Source organism: Arachis stenosperma, chromosome 4 (genome assembly GCF_014773155.1).
Source record: "Arachis stenosperma cultivar V10309 chromosome 4, arast.V10309.gnm1.PFL2, whole genome shotgun sequence".
Taxonomy (NCBI): domain Eukaryota; kingdom Viridiplantae; phylum Streptophyta; class Magnoliopsida; order Fabales; family Fabaceae; genus Arachis; species Arachis stenosperma.
The window spans coordinates 115,029,535-115,050,548 of record NC_080380.1 but is presented as its reverse complement, the minus strand read 5'-3'; positions in this window follow the sequence as shown (position 1 = coordinate 115,050,548).

Below are 21,014 nucleotides of genomic sequence, written 5' to 3'. Positions count from 1 at the left end.
GGTTAGATATGGAATCAGCCATAAAGTGGCAACTCCGTATCATCAACAGACAAATGGGCAAGCTGAAGTCTCTAACAGAGAGCTAAAAAGAATCTTAGATCGGACTGTGATAGCCCGAAGAAAGGATTGGGCAAAGAGCTTGGATGATGCTCTGTGGGCATACAGAACGCATTCAAGACTCCTATAGGCCCTCCATACCAACTGGTGTATGGGAAGGCCTGTCATTTGCCTGTGGAACTGGAACATAAAGGCCTACTGGGCACCAGATTCCTAAACATGGATGCACAGTAGCTGGTGAGAAAAGACTGCTCCAGCTAAATGAGCTAGAGGAGTTCAGACTCAATGCCTTTGAAAATGCAAAAATTTATAAAGAAAAGGCAAAGAAGTGGCATGACAAGAGATTGTCAACCAGAGTCTTTGAGCCAGGACAAAAAGTTCTGCTCTTCAACTCCAGGCTCAAATTGTTTCCAGGAAAACTCAAGTCCCGGTGGAGGGGTCCGTATGTGATTACAGGAGTCTCACCATATGGATATGTTGAGCTTCAGGATACTGATTCTGACAGAAAGTTCATTGTAAATGGCAGAGAATCAAGCACTATCTTGAAGGAAATTTGAGCAGGAATGCTCAAAAAACTGAGGCTTGAGTGATTCTCAGTGAAAGTCCAGCTAAAGACAGTAAAGAAGCGCTTGCTGGGAGGCAACCCAGTCATTAGGAAGTTGTATGAATTGTTCTACAGAGGCAAGTATCAAAAATGAAGGAATTCACAGAGTTACAGAAGGATTCAGCTCAAAAAGCAGAGAAAATGAGCTTATTGGCGAAAAAATGCCAGTAAGGGGCATTTTGGGCGTTAAACGCCAGAATGGGCACCATTCTGGGCGTTAACGCCAGTAATGGTACCATTTTGGGCGTTAAATGCCAGAATGGGCACCATTCTGGGCGTTTAACGCCAGGTGTGCAGCGTCCTGGGCGTTTTGGAAAAACGCCCAGTGACAAAGGATTTCTGGCGTTTAACGCCAGCCAGGGCACCTGGCTGGGCGTTAAACGCCCAAAAGGGGTAGCAAATGGGCGTTAAACGCCAGAATGGGTGCGATTCTGGGCGTTTAACGCCAGCTTGGTGGGGGGACCACAATTCTGTTTTCAATTCAATTTTTTTCAAACTTTCCTTTTCTCACCCATACTTTTCTACAAAATCACACTTCAATCATTCATCATTCACTTTCAAATCTTCAAAAATCAAAACCATTCTTCAAATTTATTTCAAATCAATTACAAACATTGTTCAAAAATTTCACCCTTTTCTCAATTTCTTTCCATATCTTCTCAAATCTCCTTTCAAATTTCTCTCTTCTTTTTCGAAAACTCCCCTCCCCACCTTATAAATACACGTTTGGCTCCCTCATTCCACCACACCATTCGAATTTCCTCTTCCTCCCCCTCTCTTCTCTCTTTTCTTTTGCTTGAGGACAAGCAAACCTCTAAGTTTGGTGTGCTTTTCCGTGATCACTAAGCCAAGATTCATCAAGATCATGGCTCCTAAGGGAAAACAAACCAATTTAAGAGGCAAGAAAGAGAATAATCCAAAGAATTTTTGGAATGAAGAGAAGTTCTTAACCAAAGAACATGAAGACCATTATCATAAAATAATGGGTCTGAGGTCAGTGATCCCGGAAGTTAAATTTGATCTGAAAGAAGATGAATATCCGGGGATCCAAGAGCAAATTCGAAACAGAGGATGGGAAGTTCTAACCAATCCTGAGACAAAGGTTGGAAGGAACATGGTTCAGGAATTCTACTCAAATCTGTGGCTAACAGATAAGCAGAGAATGACTGGAACTGCTTACCATACCTACAGAACCATGGTCAGAGGGAAAGTTATATACTTCCATCTGGACAAAATAAGAGAAATCTTCAAGTTGCCTCAATTGCAAGATGATCCTGATTCCTTTAATAGGAGGATGGTGAGAGTAGATAAGGGGTTGGATCAAGTTCTAGAGGACATATGCCTCCCTGGAACTAAGTGGATAACCAATTCTAAGGGTGTCCCAAACCAACTCAAGAGGGGAGACCTCAAACCAATTGCAAGAGGTTGGCTAGACTTCATTGGGCGTTCCATATTGCCCACTAGCAACCGTTCTGAGGTCACCATCAAGAGGGCAGTGATGATTCATTGCATTATGCTTGGAAAAGAAGTGGAGGTGCATCATGTGATTGCCTGTGAGATCTACACAATTGCAAATAGGAATTCCACTGTAACCAAATTGGCATACCCAAGCTTGATCTCCTTGCTCTGTAAAGAGGCTGGGGTGAAGATAGAAGAAGATGAATTCATACCCATTGAACATCCAATCACCAAGAAGACAATGGAAGGAGCAAGAGAAGCAGGGGCGTGAAATCCAAGAGATGAAGCGCCAAAAGCTCTCCTCTCAAGCTGAGGGAGCATCCACTTCTCAAAATCAAGGTTGTTGAGTCCTAACTCTGTGAAAACCTCTATCATTAGAAGCCTATTTTTGCGTTTCTTTGTTTTCTATTTTATTTTAGTCTCATCTTATATCTATATTTGAGTCTTGTTCTTAGTTCATAATTAATAAAATTTAAGTTTATGCCTTAAAGCTATGAATGTCCTATGAATCCATCACCTCTCTTAAAAGAAAAATGCTTTAATCACAAAAGAACAAGAAGTACAGGGTTTCGAAATTTATCTCTGAAACTAGTTGAATTAGTTTGATGTGGTGACAATACTTTTTGTTTTCTGAATGAATGCTTGAACAGTGCATATGTCTTTTGAATTTGTTATTTTAAGAATGTTAAAATTGTTGGCTCTTGAAAGAATGAGGAGAAAGAGAACTGTTATTGAGGATCTGAAAAATCATCAAATTGATTCTTGAAGCAAGAAAAGCAGTGAAAAAAAAAATTTCGAAAAAAAAAAGAGAAGAAAGAAAAAAAAAGGAAAAAAAAGAGAAGGAAATAAAGTTGTGATCCAAGGCAACAAGAGTGTGCTTAAGAACCCTGGACACCTCTAATTGGGGACTTTAGCAAAGCTGAGTCACAATCTAAAAAGGTTCACCCAATTATGTGTCTGTGGCATGCATGTATCCGGTGGTAATACTGGAAGACAGAGTGCTTTGGGCCACAGCCAAGACTCATATACTGGCCATGTTCAAGAATCAATATACTTAACTAGGAGAATCAATAACACTATCTGAGTTCTGAGTTCTTATAGATGCCAATCATTCTGAACTTCAAAGGATAGAGTGAGATGCCAAAACTGTTCGGAGGCAAAAAGTTACTAGTCCCGCTCATCTAATTGGAGCTGTGTTTCTTTGATATTTTGGAGTCTATAGTATATTCTCTTCTTTTTATCCTATTTTGATTTTCAGTTGCTTGGGGACAAGCAACAATTTAAGTTTGGTGTTGTGATGAGCGGACAATTTGTATGCTTTTTGGCATTGCTTTTAGTATGTTTTTAGTATCTTTTAGTTAGTTTTTAGTATATTTTTATTAGTTTTTAATTAAAATTCACTTTTTTGGACTTTACTATGAGTTTGTGTTTTTCTGTGATTTCAGGTATTTTCTGACTGAAATTGAGGGTCCTGAGCAAAAATCTGATCCAGAGACTGAAAAGGACTGCAGATGCTGTTGGATTCTGACCTCCCTGCACTCGAAGTGGATTTTCTGGAGCTACAGAAGCCCAATTGGCGCGCTCTCAACGGCATTGGAAAGTAGACATCCTGGGATTTCCAGCAATATATAATAGTCCATACTTTGCCCAAGATTTGATGGCCCAAACCGGCGCTCAAAGTCACCTACAGAAATTCCAGCGTTAAACGCCGGAACTGGCATGAAATTTGGAGTTAAACGCCCAAACTGGCATGGAAGCTGGCGTTTAACTCCAGAAAAGGTCTCTACACGAAATTCCTTCATTGCTCAGCCCAAGCACACACCAAGTGGGCCCGGAAGTGGATTTTTCTGTCATTTACTCATTTCTGTAAACCTTAGGATACTAGCTTTTACTACTTATAGGATCTTTTGACATTGTATCCGTACCTATGACCTCATAACATTTTACACGTTTCTTTGTGTACTTCCACAGCATGAGTCTCTAAACCCCATGGTTGGGGGTGAGGAGCTCTGCTGTGTCCTGATGGATTAATGCAATTACTACTGTTTCTTATTCAATCATGCTTGCTTCCATTCTAAGATAATACTTGTTCTTAATCCGGATGAATGTGATGATCCGTGACAATCATCATCATTCTCAACTATGAACATGTGCCTGACAACCACCTCTGTTCTATCTTAGATTGAGTAGTTATCTCTTGGGTTCTTTAATCGGAATCTTCGTGGTATAGGCAGGACCTGATGGCAGCATTCAAGAGAATCCGGAAGGTCTAAACCTTGTCTGTGGTATTCTGAGTAGGATTCAATGATTGAATGACTGTGACGTGCTTCAAACCTGTAACCTACTGGGCGTTAGTGACAGACGCAAAAGAGGGATTCTATTCCGGTAGGGGAGGGAACCAAACCGGTGATTGGCAGTACTGTGACAGAGTGCGTGCATTAGCTTTCACTGCGAGGATGGGAGGTAGCCATTGACAACGGTGAAACCCTACACGAGCTTGCCATGGAAGGAGACTTGCGTGTTTGATGAAGAAGACAGTAGGAAAGCAGAGATTCAGAAGATGGAGCATCTCCAAAACCCCAACCTATTCTCCATTACTGCAAAACAAGTAACCATTTCATGTTCTTTTGCTTTTCACAATCAATCCTGATAATTTCCGATCTCCTGACTAAGATTTACAAGATAACCATAGCTTGCTTCAAGCCGACAATCTCCGTGGGATCGACCCTTGCTCACGCAAGGTATTACTTGGACGACCCAGTGCACTTGCTGGTTAGTTGTGCGGGATTGCAAAAGTGTTATTGCAATTTCGTGCACCACCACTGCAAGTAGCTCTTTTTCTGTGGTTGTGTAATTCTTCTGGGCATCATTTAGAACACGGCTGGCATAGTAAATGACGTGCAGAAGCTTGTCATGCCATTGTCCCAACACTGCACCAATGGCATGGTCACTGGCATCACACATCAATTCAAATGGTAATGTCCAGTTTGGTGCAGAGATGATTGGTGCTGTAACCAATTTAGCCTTTAGAGTCTCAAACGCCTGCAGACACTCTTTATCAAAGATAAATGGCGTGTCCGCAGCTAGCAGGTTGCTCAGAGGTTTAGCAATTTTTGAAAAATCCTTTATAAACCTCCTATAGAATCCTGCATGCCCCAGAAAGCTTCTGATTGCTTTAACATTAGCAGGTGGTGGTAATTTTTCAATTACTTCTACCTTAGCTTGATCCACCTCTATTCCCTTGTTCGAAATTTTGTGCCCAAGGACAATTCCTTCAGTCACCATAAAGTGACATTTTTCCCAGTTTAAAACCAGGTTAGTCTCTTGGCATCTTTTCAGAACAAGTGCTAAATGGTTAAGGCAGGAGCTGAATGAGTCTCCAAATACTGAAAAGTCATCCATGAAGACTTCCAGGAATTTTTCCACCATATCAGAGAAAATTGAGAGCATGCACCTCTGCACAGGCCAAATGGCATCCTTCTGTATGCAAATACTCCGGATGGGCATGTGAATGCCGTTTTCTCCTGATCCTGGGGATCTACTGCAATTTGATTATATCCTGAATATCCATCCAGGAAGTAGTAGTATTCATGACCTGCTAGTCTTTCTAGCATCTGGTCTATGAATGGTAAAGGAAAATGATCCTTTCTGGTGGCTATATTGAGCCTTCTATAATCAATGCACATACGCCACCCTGTAACTGTTCTTGTAGGAACCAGTTCATTTTTTTCATTATGAATCACTGTCATGCCACCTTTCTTAGGGACAACTTGGACAGGGCTCACCCAGGGGCTGTCAGAAATAGGATAAATAATCCCAGCCTCTAGTAATTTAGTGACCTCTTTTTGCACTACTTCCTTCATTGCTGGGTTCAGCCGCCTTTGTGGTTGAACCACTGGTTTGGCGTCATCCTCCAGCAAGATCTTGTGCATGCATCTGGCTGGGCTAATGCCCTTAAGATCACTGATGGACCACCCAAGAGCTGTCTTGTGTGTCCTTAGCACTTGAATTAGTGCGTCCTCTTCCTGTGGCTCTAAGGTAGAGCTTATAATTACAGGAAAGGTATCACCTTCTCCCAGAAATGCATATTTCAGGGATGGTGGTAATGGTTTGAGCTCGGGTTTAGGAGGTTTCTCCTCTTCCTGAGGGATTTTCAGAGGTGCTATTATCTTCTCTGATTCCTCCAAATCAGGCTGAACATCTTTAAAGATGTCCTCTAGCTCTGATTCGAGACTCTCAGCCATATTGACCTCTCTTACCAGAGAGTCAATAATATCAACACTCATGCAGTCATTTGGGGTGTCTGGATGTTGCATTGCTTTGACAACATTCAACTTGAACTCTTTCTCATTGACTCTCAAGGTTACTTCCCCTTTTTGGACATCAATGAGGGTTCGGCCAGTTGCTAGGAAAGGCCTTCCTAGAATGAGAGTTGCACTCTTGTGCTCCTCCATTTCCAGCACCACAAAGTCAGTAGGAAAGGCGAATGGCCCAACCTTGACAATCATGTCTTCAATCACGCCTGATGGGTATTTAATGGACCCATCAGCAAGTTGAAGACATATCCTGGTTGGTTTAATTTCTTCAGTTAAACCAAGCTTTCTGATAGTAGATGCAGGTATTAAGTTGATACTTGCCCAAGATCACATAAAGCTTGCTTGGTACAATTACCTTCTAATGTGCATGGTATCATAAAGCTCCCAGGATCTTTAAGCTTCTCAGGTAAGCTTTTCAGAATGACTGCACTGCATTCTTCAGTGAGGTAGACTTTTTCAGTTTCCCTCCAATCCTTCTTATGACTTAAAATTTCCTTCATGAACTTAGCATAAGAAGGTATTTGCTCAAGTGCTTCTGCAAACGGAATCTTTATTTCAAGAGTCCTGAGATAGTCTGCAAAGCGGGCAAATTGCTTATCCTGTTCCGCTTGGCGGAGTTTTTGAGGATAAGGCATTTTGGCTTTGTATTCTTCAACCTTAGTTGCTGCAGGTTTATTACCTACAGAAGTGGGTTGGGAAGCCTTTTTAGAAGGGTTATCATCAGCACTCGTAGGTGACTGATCCCCCACTGGCATTTGAATGCCAGAGGTGGGAGCTGGAGTGGCGTTAGACGCCATTTCCTTGTTTGTTACTGGCGTTTGAACGCCAGAACCATGTTCCCTTTGGGCGTTCAACGCCAGATCCATGCTTGTTTCTGGCGTTGAACGCCAGGAATGAGCATGGGCTGGGCGTTCAGCACCAGCATTATTCCTCTCTGGGCTCTGATTGTCCTCAGAGGGATTTTGAGTATCCACCTGTTCATTTCTTGGTTTCCTGCTACTTTGAAGTGAGGCATTTAATGTTTTCCCACTTCTTAATTGAACTGCTTGGCATTCTTCTGTTATTTGTTTTGACAGTTGCTTTTCTGTCTGCTTTAATTGTACTTCCATGTTCCTGTTAGCCATTCTTGTTTCCTGTAATATTTCCTTGAATTCGGCTAGCTGCTGAGTTAGAAAATCTAATTGCTGATTGAATTCATTAGCCTGATCCACTGGACTGAGTTCTGCAGTTACTGTTTTAGCTTCTTCTTTCATAGAGGATTCACTGCTTAGGTACAGATGCTGATTTCTGGCAACTGTATCAATAAGCTCTTGAGCTTCTTCAATTGTTTTTCTCATATGTATAGATCCACCAGCTGAGTGGTCTAGAGAAATCTGAGCTTTTTCTGTAAGCCCATAGTAGAAGATGTCTAATTGCACCCATTCTGAAAATATTTCAGAGGGGCATTTTCTTAGCATCTCTCTGTATCTCTCCCAAGCATCATAAAGGGATTCATTATCTCCTTGTTTGAAGCCTTGGATGTTTAGCCTTAGCTGTGTCATCCGTTTGGGAGGAAAATAGTGATTCAGGAATTTTTCTGACAGCTGTTTCCATGTTTTTATGCTGTTCTTAGGCTGGTTATTTAACCACCTCTTAGCTTGATCTTTTACAGCAAATGGAAACAGTAATAATCTGTAGACATCCTGATCCACTTCTTTATCATGTACTGTGTCAGCAATTTGTAAAAATTGTGCCAGAAACTCTGTAGGTTCTTCATGTGGAAGACCAGAATACTGGCAGTTCTGCTGCACCATGATAATGAGCTGAGGATTCAGCTCAAAGCTACTAACTCCAATGGAGGGTATACAGATACTACTCCCATATGAAGTAGTAGTGGGGTTGGCATATGACCCCAAAGTCCTCTTGTCTTGTCCATTCATACTTACTTCCATGATGGAATACAAGGGATAATTTATATGTTGATAATTATTTATTTTATAGTTGTGGAATAAATAAAATGGAATATATAAAAAATATTTTGAAAATACTTTGTGAAAATTTTCCGAAAATTTTGAAATTGAAATTTGGATTTTATATTAAAAATTTCGAAAAAGTAGTTTTAAAATTGGTTAGAAAATAAATTTTTTGAATTTTGAATTTTTTAATGAAAGAGAAAAACACACAAAAGACACAAGACTTAAAAATTTTTAGATCTAATGCTCCTTATTTTCGAAAATTTTTGGAGGGAAAACACCAAGGAACACCAAACTTAAAAATTTTAAGATCAAGACACAAGAAAAACTCAAGAACACCTTAAAGATTCACAAGAACACCAAGAACAAAAGAAAGAACACCAAACTTAAAATTTTTAGAAAACCAAGACAAATTTTCGAAAATTAAAGAAAACTTAACAAGAAAACACCAAACTTAGATTTTGGTACAAGATTTAATCCAAGAAAAATTATTTTTGAAAAAGGTTCCAAAGGGTATAACCAATTATCAAGAACAACTTGAAAATCAAGGAAGAACCAAGAACACTAACACGAAAATTTCAGAGAAAATATAAAATATGCAATTAATACCAAACTTAGAACAAGACACTAAACTCACGAAAATTAGCAATTAATTAAAAGAAAAATAATAAATTTTGAAAAGAAATTTTTGAAAAGAAATTATCCTATCAAGATTTAATGACTCTATAACAATAAAAATAAAAATAAATTATTCCTAATCTAAGAAATAAAATATGCCTTCAATTGTCCAAACTCAATAATCCCCGGCAACGGCGCCAAAAACTTGGTGCACGAATTTGTGATTCGCACAACTAACCAGCAAGTGCACTGGGTCGTCCAAGTAATACCTTACGTGAGTAAGGGTCGATCCCACGGAGATTATTGGCTTGAAGCAATCAATATTTATTTTATTTGTCTTAGTCAGGATACCAATAGGATTCTTTAGCCTCGTATTTTAATAAAGAAAAAGGGCATAAAATAAATAGTTATTACTTGAACAATAGAGTTATTTGTTTATAAAGGACTGTGGAATATGTTGGAGTTTTGGAGATGCTTTGTCCTTTGACTTCAACTCTTCCTTGAAATCCTTCAATACACGCAAGGCACCTTCCATGGCAAGCTCTATGTAGGGTGTCACCGTTGTCAGTGGCTACTTCCCATCCTCTCAGTGAAAATATTCCTATGCTCTGTCACAGCACGGCTAATCATCTGTCGGTTCTCAATCAGGTTGGAATAGAATCCATTGATTCTTTTGCGTCTGTCACTAACGCCCAGCCCTCAGGAGTTTGAAGCACGTCACAGTCATTCAATCCCGGAATCCTACTCGGAATACCACAGACAAGGTTTAGACTTTCCGGATTCTCATGAATGCCGCCATCAATCCGGCCTATACCACGAAGATTCTGATTAAGGAATCTAAGAGATATTCATTCAATCTGATGTAGAACGGAGGTGGTTGTCAGGCACACGTTCATGGGTTGAGGAAGGTGATGAGTGTCACGGATCATCACCTTCTTCACAATTAAGCGCGAATAAACATCTTAGATAGAACAAGCGTGTTTGAATGGAAAACAAAGGAATTGTATTAAATCATCGAGACGCTGCAGAGCTCCTCACCCCCAACAATGGAGTTTAGAGACTCATGCCGTCAAAAGTATGTAATTCAGATCTGAAAAATGTCATGAGGTACAAGAAATGTCTGTAAAAGTTGTTTAAATAGTAAACTAGTAACCTAGGTTTATAGAAATTGAATAAACTAAGATAATTGGTGCAGAAATCCACTTCTGGGGCCCACTTGGTGTGTGCTGGGGCTGAGATTAAAGCTATCCACGAGTAGAGGCCTTTCTTGGCGTTAAACTCCAGGTCCTGACGTGTTTTGGGCGTTCAACTCCGGATCATGACGTTTTTCTGGCGTTTAACTCCAGACAGCAGCATAAACTTGGCGTTCAACGCCAAGTTACGTCGTCTATCTCCGCGCAAAGTATGGACTATTATATATTGCTGGAAAGCCCTGGATGTCTACTTTCCAACGCCGTTGAGAGCGCGCCAATTGGACTCTTGTAGCTCCAGAAAATCCATTTCGAGTGCAGGGAGGTCAGGATCCAACAGCATCAGCAGTCCTTTTTCAGCCCAAGTCAGATTTTTTGCTCAGCTCCCTTAATTTCAGCCAGAAAATACCTGAAATCACAGAAAAATACACACACTCATAGTAAAGTCCAGAAATATGATTTTTGCCTAAAAACTAATAATATTTAACTAAAAACCAATTAAAACATGCTAAAATCTACATGAAATTACCCCCAAAAAGCGTATAAAATATCCGCTCATCAGACATCCAGATTAAAAGGCTCGGATGTCTTTTGCTTCTTTAAGGGAGGGACACCAGAAGCAGCGAAAGAAGTCTGAGGAGGATCGACCTGATGAAACCGAGGAGTAGGAATTACTTTTCTCGGCCCAAGGGAACTCAGCAAAAGAGGCTTCACGGGGATCTGTGAAGATCCCTCGCTGGCCACCTTGGCCGTGATGTTCAGGGCAGAAGTTGCCTTCTTTGCCCTTTTGAAGGCCTTCATGGAGTCGTTGTTCTTTGACATCTCTACAAACACAAAAACAGCCACGACAAAGAGTTACAAAAGAGGAAGAAAAAGGAAATAAGTATAGAAACAAGTCAGGCAAATAGACAAACAAATACCCAAAGCAGTCCGAACCAAGGACGGATCATTCAAAAATCTTTTTGTATCAAGTTGGGGTGGTTTCCCCTAGAGATCCTCAAGAACAACCACAAAAGCACGATCGACATCATCAAGCATCTCCCAAGTGTAGCGAGACACTCTTACATCCTTCTGCCACTCTAGAGGGAAGGAGGGCTCATCATTTTCATCAAGAAAAAAGGGGCGGGCCCCCTCAACAGCTCGAACTTTAAAGAAGTAGTTCTTGAAGTCCTTAAAGGACTCATCATACATCGCAAACACTTTATGGCCCTGGGCGGACCGGAAAGAAACCCAAGAAGCTTTATTTTTTGAAGAACCGCCAGGCTTGGCGGAAACAAACAAGTAAAGAAAAAGAGTCTGGAAAGGTGTTACATCTAGTTCACGACAGAGAAGTTGGAAAATTTTAATAAAACCCCAGGAATTCAGGTGAAGCTGGGATGGAGCAATGTTACACGACCACAACAGGTCGGTTTCAAAAGCAGTAAAAAGAAAAAAAATGTTCAACTGACTGAAAAAGTATTCGTAAGCATAAAAGAAGGGACGCTCTCCCTCAACAGAAGTCGGAAAGCAAACTCTCTCATCAGAATCAGGGGCAACAAGCTCGTAATCCTCCTCACGGGCATTGTTACCACAAATCTTATGACGCTTCCTCAGTTTTATGCAAAACTCAGCATCCACAACAGAAACACACAACAAAACAAGGGAGTCCAGCCAATCGGACATCCCCTCGGGAACTCTGGACGACATCTCTACAATATTATTGCGAGAAGACATGAGGCCAACTAATCCTACAAGTAAGAAAAGAAAATGAGGTTACTACAAACATCTCGGACAAAGGAGAAAACAACTCGGTCAATACTTCTCAGGCAATGAAAAGCAAGAAAAGGAAAACCCCAAGACTCAAACCAAAGTCCTCGGGCATCCTTTGGAGGCAGTAACAAGGCAAAGTTTCCAGAAAAATAATGTGAATTTCGCATCCCAGCATTTCTCAAAAAGAATCCAAAACAGCAAACACTTTTCAGCAAAAACACAAGAAAATCATTACAGCAAAAAGCACGCCAAGCAGAGACCATTAAAAGATGCAACCTTTTTTAAGAGCAGACAAAAGCAACCTTCAAATAAACGAGGAACAGACGCGGACAAGCAGTATCAAGAACAGAAACAACAAAAATATGCAAAGCCCTAAAGGCACCCAGCAAAAGCGAAAAGGATCATGCAGAAGATAGAGAAACCCTCAGAAAGCACATTTCAACAAATCTAGGGATCAAGGAAAATAGAAAGATCCAAACTTTTTCAAAAGAGAGGATCAAGACCAAAACCTCATCACAAAAACCAAAATCAAAGAGAAAGCACGAAAGGGGACTAACCTGAAGACAGAAGAAACTTCGAAAAGGGCAGAAACGAAAGTTGCCTAGGAGACCGCCGAGCAACGCCGCTAACACCAGGAAGCAGAAGCGCAAGCGAAAAACAGAAGAGTGGAGAGAACGGAGAAAAGAAGTTATGAAAAAGGTGAAAGAAGAGAAACCGTTTCTGGGCTTTCAAAATCAAAATAAAGAGCCAAAAGGGAAACGGGGCAATTAATGCTAAAATTAAGGAAAGCATTAAACCCTTGCACGTTCCCAAAGCGCCGATATAAAAGCGCGCGCTTTTTAGAGGAAACGTTCTACCTTCAAAAGCTGCTACAAAGGAATCGACAAAATGCTTGAGTTCGGCTTCACCAAAAAAAAGGACCGAAGTCAAGGACTCGACCTCAAAAAGAAAGCCGAGCTCAAGCAGGGGCACTGTTCATACCCTGAGTCGAGGTGTCCGACCCGGGATGTTTGACAGATAAAGCGACCGACCTCTTCAGGTCAGGACAACCCGACCTCTTTCCAAAAGAGGTCGGTCAAGTCCCCAGGAAAGCCCAGAGAAGGGCCCAAATAGAGGAACATGCCCCGAATCCTAAGGCGGCCCAAGCCTACAGAGAGAAGGGCGGTTCCTTTGAAGATAAGATGACCTCACTTAGAGATAAGATAAAGATAAGATAAGACAACTAACTTATCTTATCCGCAGGAGGCCACATCTCACCATTATAAATACACTGGAGCACCCAGGTATAACTCATACTCTGATTCTACTCAATACCTGCTTAATACCCTTGCTAACTTAAGCATCGGAGTCCCTTGCAGGTACCCCCCACCCTCCAGGGACGAAGGATCAGCAGCACTTTCAGTATTACAAGTCGGACACACTAGCTCCGACGACTATATACCCGCCAGACACATCGGCTCCGACCAACGCAGAAGATCTCGACCGAGATCGACCTATAGTTTCAGGTAACCCTCGAAACAATTAGTATGTCTATTATTTTTACATTTAATTTTTTATAATATTATTTATTATTTGGGTTTATCTTCTTACAATATTAACGCCCAATATATAATCAATAATAAAATAGATATACTATATATATCTTAATTAATAAATAATAATGTAATCATTCTTGATTTTAGATTAATCGTTAAAGCTCATTATATTGAATTAAAAGAAGTGCGGAGAAGTTATAAAATGTGGTAATTACCACACCCATTCTGCTATTCATGTTATATACAAAGATTGCACGTGTACAAATATCAGCATACCAATTCTGGATCATATTTAAAGCGCAAAATTAAATGTATTTTACAATTTATTTTGTGTATACCTTACACAACTTAAAAAAAGGAGAGTTGATGAACTAAAATCGAGTGAGAGATCCATAATTACTCTACTTCTTGTTTTGTGTTTCAAACATCTTAATTTTGTCTCTTTGAAGTTCATGAAAAGGTAATGGACAAGTTGCTACATAGTAATTTCCGCTAATTTGGGTTGATTATATTGTAGCAGACACTTGAATATTTAACTGCATTTATGGTTGAAGATATGCATCCGCTAAAAGCTATTCCCCTTTGATATATGGACAAGAGTCGTTCAATGTATTACTTAAATTGCCTTACATATAAATTCCTTCCAGGTCAGGTAATGAAAAAGATGATAGAGACATAACTAGTTTTTTTTTTTTTTTCTTCAAAAGAAAGGGGGGCATAAATTTAGTTTTAGTGCTTTTAAACTGGTCTTGAGTTTTGTAACTATGAAAAAGTTAGTTTATTAGATAATCTTGATACTATTAATAAGATAATAACGCAGACGTTTAAGTTTATACTGATGTTACATGTATCCAAAAAAAAATAGTTATTAAATTAGTTATTTATATAAAATATAAATTATAAAATATATATTAAAAAAATTAAACAATAATATATGCTTCTAATCTAGTAACTGTTTTTTTATGCGTGTAACATTTTTGTCAAGCTTATAATAGAATTAATGACATGTCACATAATATGTAGAAATTTTTTTCTAAAAAAAATATTTCAGTAATAAATTAAAGTATTTTTATTTTTTAAGATATAATTTTTTTAGATTTTAAATTAAAAAAATTTGCTAAGGTCCTAGATAAAATTCAGAAAGTAGAACAAAATTTACCCAACCTCTCCTAGAACTTTATACAATGCGTGAAGTTGGTCTAATTCTAGACAAATTTTGTGAACGTTCGCCCTTCTATATATAACTTGATCTTCTTTTTTTCATTTTACTTTTCACTTTCACCTTCTTTTTCTCTTCTTATTTCTCTCTTATTCTCATATGTCATCTCTTAAATTTTTTTTATTTCTATTCCACTTTTTCATCTTCTTATTTTGTCAATTTTAGAACTTTTATCTTTTTTTTAAGTTAATTTGTTGTTATATTTTTTATAATTTTTGTATATTTAATTATTTAAAATAGATATTATGTAAAAATTGTTATAGAAACAATTATTTAGATGGTTTAGTTAGATAATGGTTAATTATATAGTTAGTTTAGATAATATTATGTTTAACTTAAGTCATGTTATATTAGATAATATTAGATGTTACTTTATTTAAAAAATATTTAGTTAATATTTTATTCAAATTAGTTAGTTAGAGTTAATTTGTTATAATTAATTTATTTAATATTTTTTGTTTATATTTCACATGTTATAATAATTTTATCTTATTTTGTGTTAAAGTGTTAGGTTAATTTGTTAAATTAGTTTACTTTAATTTTTGTTATGATTAATAAAAAATTAGTTCATTTTAAATTATTTTATTATGTTTATTCAATTTTATTTTAATTTATTTTATTTTAATATAGTTTGATGATGCAAACCTTGTTAGGTTATGAAGATACCCTATATAGATTAGATGGGATTGACTATATTACTAACAATTTTGGACAACTAATATAACATCTAATTTATATTTTTTATGTGTTTAAAATTTGTTTTACTAGTTGGAGTCTCATATAAATATAACTCTTTTGTTAGAGTGTCGGGTATTGCGGACGGAAAAAAATTTACTGGCACGGCCAGTCGAGGTTCAGGACACACCTCTCATGTGTTAAACCATGACTAGATATTGGTTTCTGTTTTGATCGAAAGATAGCGCTCTAAGTCCCACACTTTCACCTGTTTTATGGGAAGATAACTATTATCCTATATATAGGACATAGCATCACACGGCATATCGCAGAATTTTCATTGTAAGAATTCATTTTTTTATTTAAAAATAATAATTAATTAGTTAATTTTACTGTCACAGATAATTTTATCTGTTATCTCTTCTATAGTATTCTAGAAGTAAGAATGTAATTAATTTCGATCAAAATCAAAGTAAAAAAAGTCAAATCCAATTAATTATGGTATTTGCGAAAAATTGTAGAAGCTCGTTAGTGATTTTTATTACTCTCCTTCTTCTTTTTCAAGAAGAATTTTAGCCACATCATGTACTATTTTTTAGAGTGGCTCTTGATCATATATATTTTTATTATGTGGTAAAAATACTATCTAATCCTAGTAAGATACACCTAAAGTTTACATTCTTATCCTTTCTCTCTCTATATGACCGAACTCTCTCTCTCTCTTCAACCTATTTACTAATTAATTTTTATTATCCTCCTAACAGAAATTTTTGTCCTCGAAAATTCGCTCTTAAATCTTAATGTACGCTCCCTTATATTCAACCGACCTCTTACTATTTATTTTTCCATTCTCTGACATCAATATAATATCATATTCCCAATTCAAACCTAAGCTAAACCCATCCGTTTTATTCTTAGTTTCGTCTAACTCTTTCTCAATGACTACAAATTTTCTTATCCTTTAGAAGTGCCATCTAAATCAAATTAAATCTCAAATCCTTTCCGCCATCTCGAACACTAAACAATTTCTCAATCTCTTCATCTGAGTCAACCCATTATAACCTAAACCACACATTCAATTTCCATTCCTTGATCTTATGCCAATCCTCAAATCATTCTCATATCCTAAGGCTTCTTCCTCACGTCCCTACAGTTCTGGAGTCACCAAAATCACGGCGCTTCCACAGCGTCACTCTGATTATAAACTACTAAGAACTTAATCATTCACTCACTTCTACCAAACATCTTCTTGTATCCTTTTACCTTTCTAAATAATGTTGTTGACTTTTACTCTAATTGCACAAGTTCTGTTGGTTTTCTCCACTACGAGGTCCATTACCGCCTTTGTCACCATTTTTGTTCGCTCCTTCCCTTTAGTAGAAGCTTGCACAGTAGCAGCCAGAGAATCAACCATATTATCTCACTCGCGTTCACGAGACGATATTTGGGTCTTGTCCACACTGAACAATTGATATTAAGGTGATCAGTCTTAATATCTAAAATCTAGTGCTTCGAATCTCTAAAAGTAATGCTCATGAACATTTATGCTATATATGTCAAGCAGACATCCTAAATAATATGTACACACAAACAGAGTATGTTCAGAAACATAGTTAGTCCGTCCTTCAGGCTCTACAGGAATAAGCTGCTCTAATACCATAACGTAACACCTTACCACACAGAGCTTTACGCTTAAGTCGTAAAACAGAGGTGGTGTGGTATTTCGACATCTAAAATAATATACATATATATACGTAATATACTTGAAAGAATATAATATTCGAGGAGTCTTGAAAAAAAGTTAACTCAAAATCGTGAAAATTAAAAGTGCAATGCTTAGAAGTAACGTTTACCTTCGTACAAAGAAAGAAGATATATATATATATATCTCCAAGGATACAAAATATTCAAACTCCGAGCTTAACCTGCGAAGCTAAGGCTGGCTGGAGAATAAATATATACATACATATAATCCCAAAAATATCAAAGTACTCAAAAGAAACCTAGTTCTCCATCAAAAACCTCAGTGAGGTACAATGGCAAAGTATGGGAAAAGTCTAATACATAAGTGCATACATATCAAAACACCTAGAGTATGATAGCCCAACTCCGCTGCGGCAAGAACTCCATATGCCAAGCGAGATACCTGCATCTGAAAAATACAAATATCCATATAGAATGAGAACCAGAGATTTTCAGCATGGTAACGGTGCCAACATACATAATATATATGGCCCCGAAAAAGCCAGAGACAATCCTAGAATTGCGATACTCAGATTAAAAGCTTAAAGATTAAACTGGAAACTATAAATAGGGTAATCGTCTAAGGCTCTTAGTTCTAACTCAATCACTGATATAATTCCAATTCATTTCCTCAATCTCTCGACTTCCCCCAATCCTCCAAAACTCTAGTGGAACTGCCCTCGTCACTCCTCCGTCGGACGAGGGGCATCCCAGTTGCACAGACAAACAAAACGGACAAAGAAAACACAAGTAGGATACAGTTATAGCAGGTAGCAAGTATGGCATATAAGCATAGTAAGTCACAAAGGCAAACCCAAATAATGCACAAGCAAGCAAACACACAAATGCATATGATGCATATCTGCCCTACGGCTAATGAGCTCATTTGTCAGTTATATAGGCAAACCTGACATGTCTGGTAGCTAATCCGGATGTTGTCTCTCTATTGTGCATTGATACCATTAGAGGGTGCCCTGTTACCATTAGAGGGATTACGTGCCCTGTCACCATTAGAGAAAATACATGCCTTGTCACCATTACAACTAGAGAGAAAACATAAGCATACTCATCATCCAATATTTTCAATCATGATTCATTTATCATATTCATTCATTAAAGCATATATGTATCTCCGGCATACTCGCAATATTTCTGCACTTTTTTAATTAATCATAATCATTTAATCATCAATCATATTTCAATAATAATTCATCATTAATTTTTATTCAATTTCATTAAGGCCATATACCGCATACATACCCCATCCCTACACTTCCCATTCATAATTCAACATGTCTCAAGCTTCTCTCACCTCCAAGTTACCCCCTTTTCATAACTTAATCTCTTCACTATACTTAAAACTAATATTCAAGGCCTAAAAGAGTAAAACTAGAGGTTTAAAACCATGTTTAAAACACAAAAACTCAATTTGCTGAAAAACAGGACCACGCGTACGCAAACCATGTCTCGCGTACGCGGATGTGGTATTTTTCCCAACTCACGTACGTATCCCTTCTCTGCGTATGCGAGTACCTTGGATAGAGGTGAATGATTGCGTAAGCAGCCGTGTTCCCGCGCACGTGAGTGGCCTAATTTTCCTATACTGCATACGCGACACTTGCCCGCATGCACGAGGACACCAGATAGAAGCAAATGGCCGTGTATAAGAGGGTCCGCGTACGCGAATTTTGCAAGGTAGGCAAAAATTGTTAAGTGCTACAGAATTTCACTTTTTACATATCAACTTCCGACGCGCATAACTTTTTCGTTTTAAAATATTTTTCATCCGTTCTTCTAACGGTGTAAACTTTACGGATCCAATTTTCATATGAAATAAGTTTGAAGGCGTTTTGATGTTTGGAAGCCAAGTTATGGCTCACCGAAGTTCAGCCAAAAACTAAATTTTTTTACAAAATCTTCCATACCTCTATCTTACCAAAATTTTACAAAAATCCAAATCGTACATCTCCAAAAGAGTCCAACACATCAAACACAGCTCCACATTTCATCTCAACCAGCCATACATCAATTTAATCTACCACATTACAAGAACTTCTCAATTATACAAACAAAATCATCAATTCACCACCACATACATGTTCATTCCCATCATTTCATCATCATCATTAAAAATCATCATTTATCACTCTATTTTTACCACAAGCATCAATCACCAAACTCATACTCAACCTAATTCAACAAATACCATCAAGGATGCTAAATATTTAACATAATCATGCATTCCAACCTATTCTGTGGTCCTCTAGTCTAAGTTTTCACAAGACATTATATATTACATACGAGAAACCAAAATCATACCTTGGCCGATTTCTCGTAAAGCCCAAAACATCACAAATTGTCACTGTTCCACAAAATCCAAGCTTCCAAGGTCACACCAAATAGGTGTCCATCTCCCCAAATTCCAATATCCAATCTTTAGTACTACCAATTTGTTTCCAAAATATACAATTCACACTAATTTCACAAAATAACACTAAAATTACCATAGGATTCACTAATTAGATAACTTGACAAGGATTAAATATTCCTCACCTTATCAACGGAAGATTGAAGCAAGACTCAGCACATTCTCAAGGTCAATATGGTTTTAAACATCAAGATTTAACCAAATCTTAACACATGCACTCATTATTTTTTGAAATTGAGGGGTGAGTAGCTGGGAATAAGAATGAGGCTTACCTATAAATTTTTAGATGCGTTTTGTAGAGCTTTTGATGGTGGTCACGTTGCCGCAAACAGTGCAGCGATCGAAACTCCAGATAAAAAGTTATAAGGAATTGAAATTTCGGAGTGAGGATTTGTGTTCTTCATTTGTTCTTCCCTCTTTCCTTAGCTGCCCAGCATTTTTTGTTAAGGGAGGGAAGGGAATGCTGAAGTTCATTTAAGTGTGGGCTGAAATGGGTTGGGCCTTGGGCCCGTTTTGGGCTCGACTCAACCTGTTTAGCCCGTTCGACTAAATTTTGGGCCAATTTTTTTAAAATTAGTGTCAAAATTATTATTTTAATTAATTCTAACTCATTAAACTAGAAAAATCTATTTTCTAATTTCTTTGATTAATAATTAATTTATTAGCTAATTATTTACTAAATTTGCGGGTTACCTTAGGTAATTATCCTTGGGCATTAAGATAAGATTAAATAGTAGGATGTGATTAGGTAGTGACTAAGTACATTAATAGTACTCTTATCCACCCTTGGTCTCATTAACGAAAGAGAGAGAGAGAAAGAGAGAGAGGGGTTGAATCTTTGAGAGAAAAAAAGTGTGATTCTTTATGTTGATTCCATACACTTTCACTTTACTAGTTCAAGAAGTACTCCACCATTCCTTCAAGCATCAAGATTCCAAGTTTATTTCTCCATTTTTCTTCTTTCTTTTTAAAAAATTCAGCCAATGTAAGTGCATAAACTATCCTCATTTTCTCTCCTCTCTTTCTTGGTTTTGAGGAGTCTCCATGAAAGATTATCTTATTCTTTTTTTTGGTTTAGATAATTACCCTTAAGAATCACAAGGAGCACGATTGGAGACTAGCATTTCAAGCTAAAGAATGTTGCATCTCATCTCCTCTAATACTCTTAAGTCTCAGCCATAAGCATTGATTTTCTATTAATTATCAAGTTGCCTTTGTTTGAGAGGCTTAATGTTTCTAACATGTTTTATGTTGAACATCAAGACTAAGGTAAGGGTGATAATACTTGTTTGACTTCTATGCTTGATAATTGATGTGTGTATGCTCTCTTTAAAGGTGTATAATGCATGAATTACATGAATTTTGATTATATGATTGCTTCATTTTGATGAAATAAATGTTATGTGTGAACATGAGGACTATGCCTAAATATATTATTAAGGGCTGAACATTGAAAAGCACTTGGGGTGA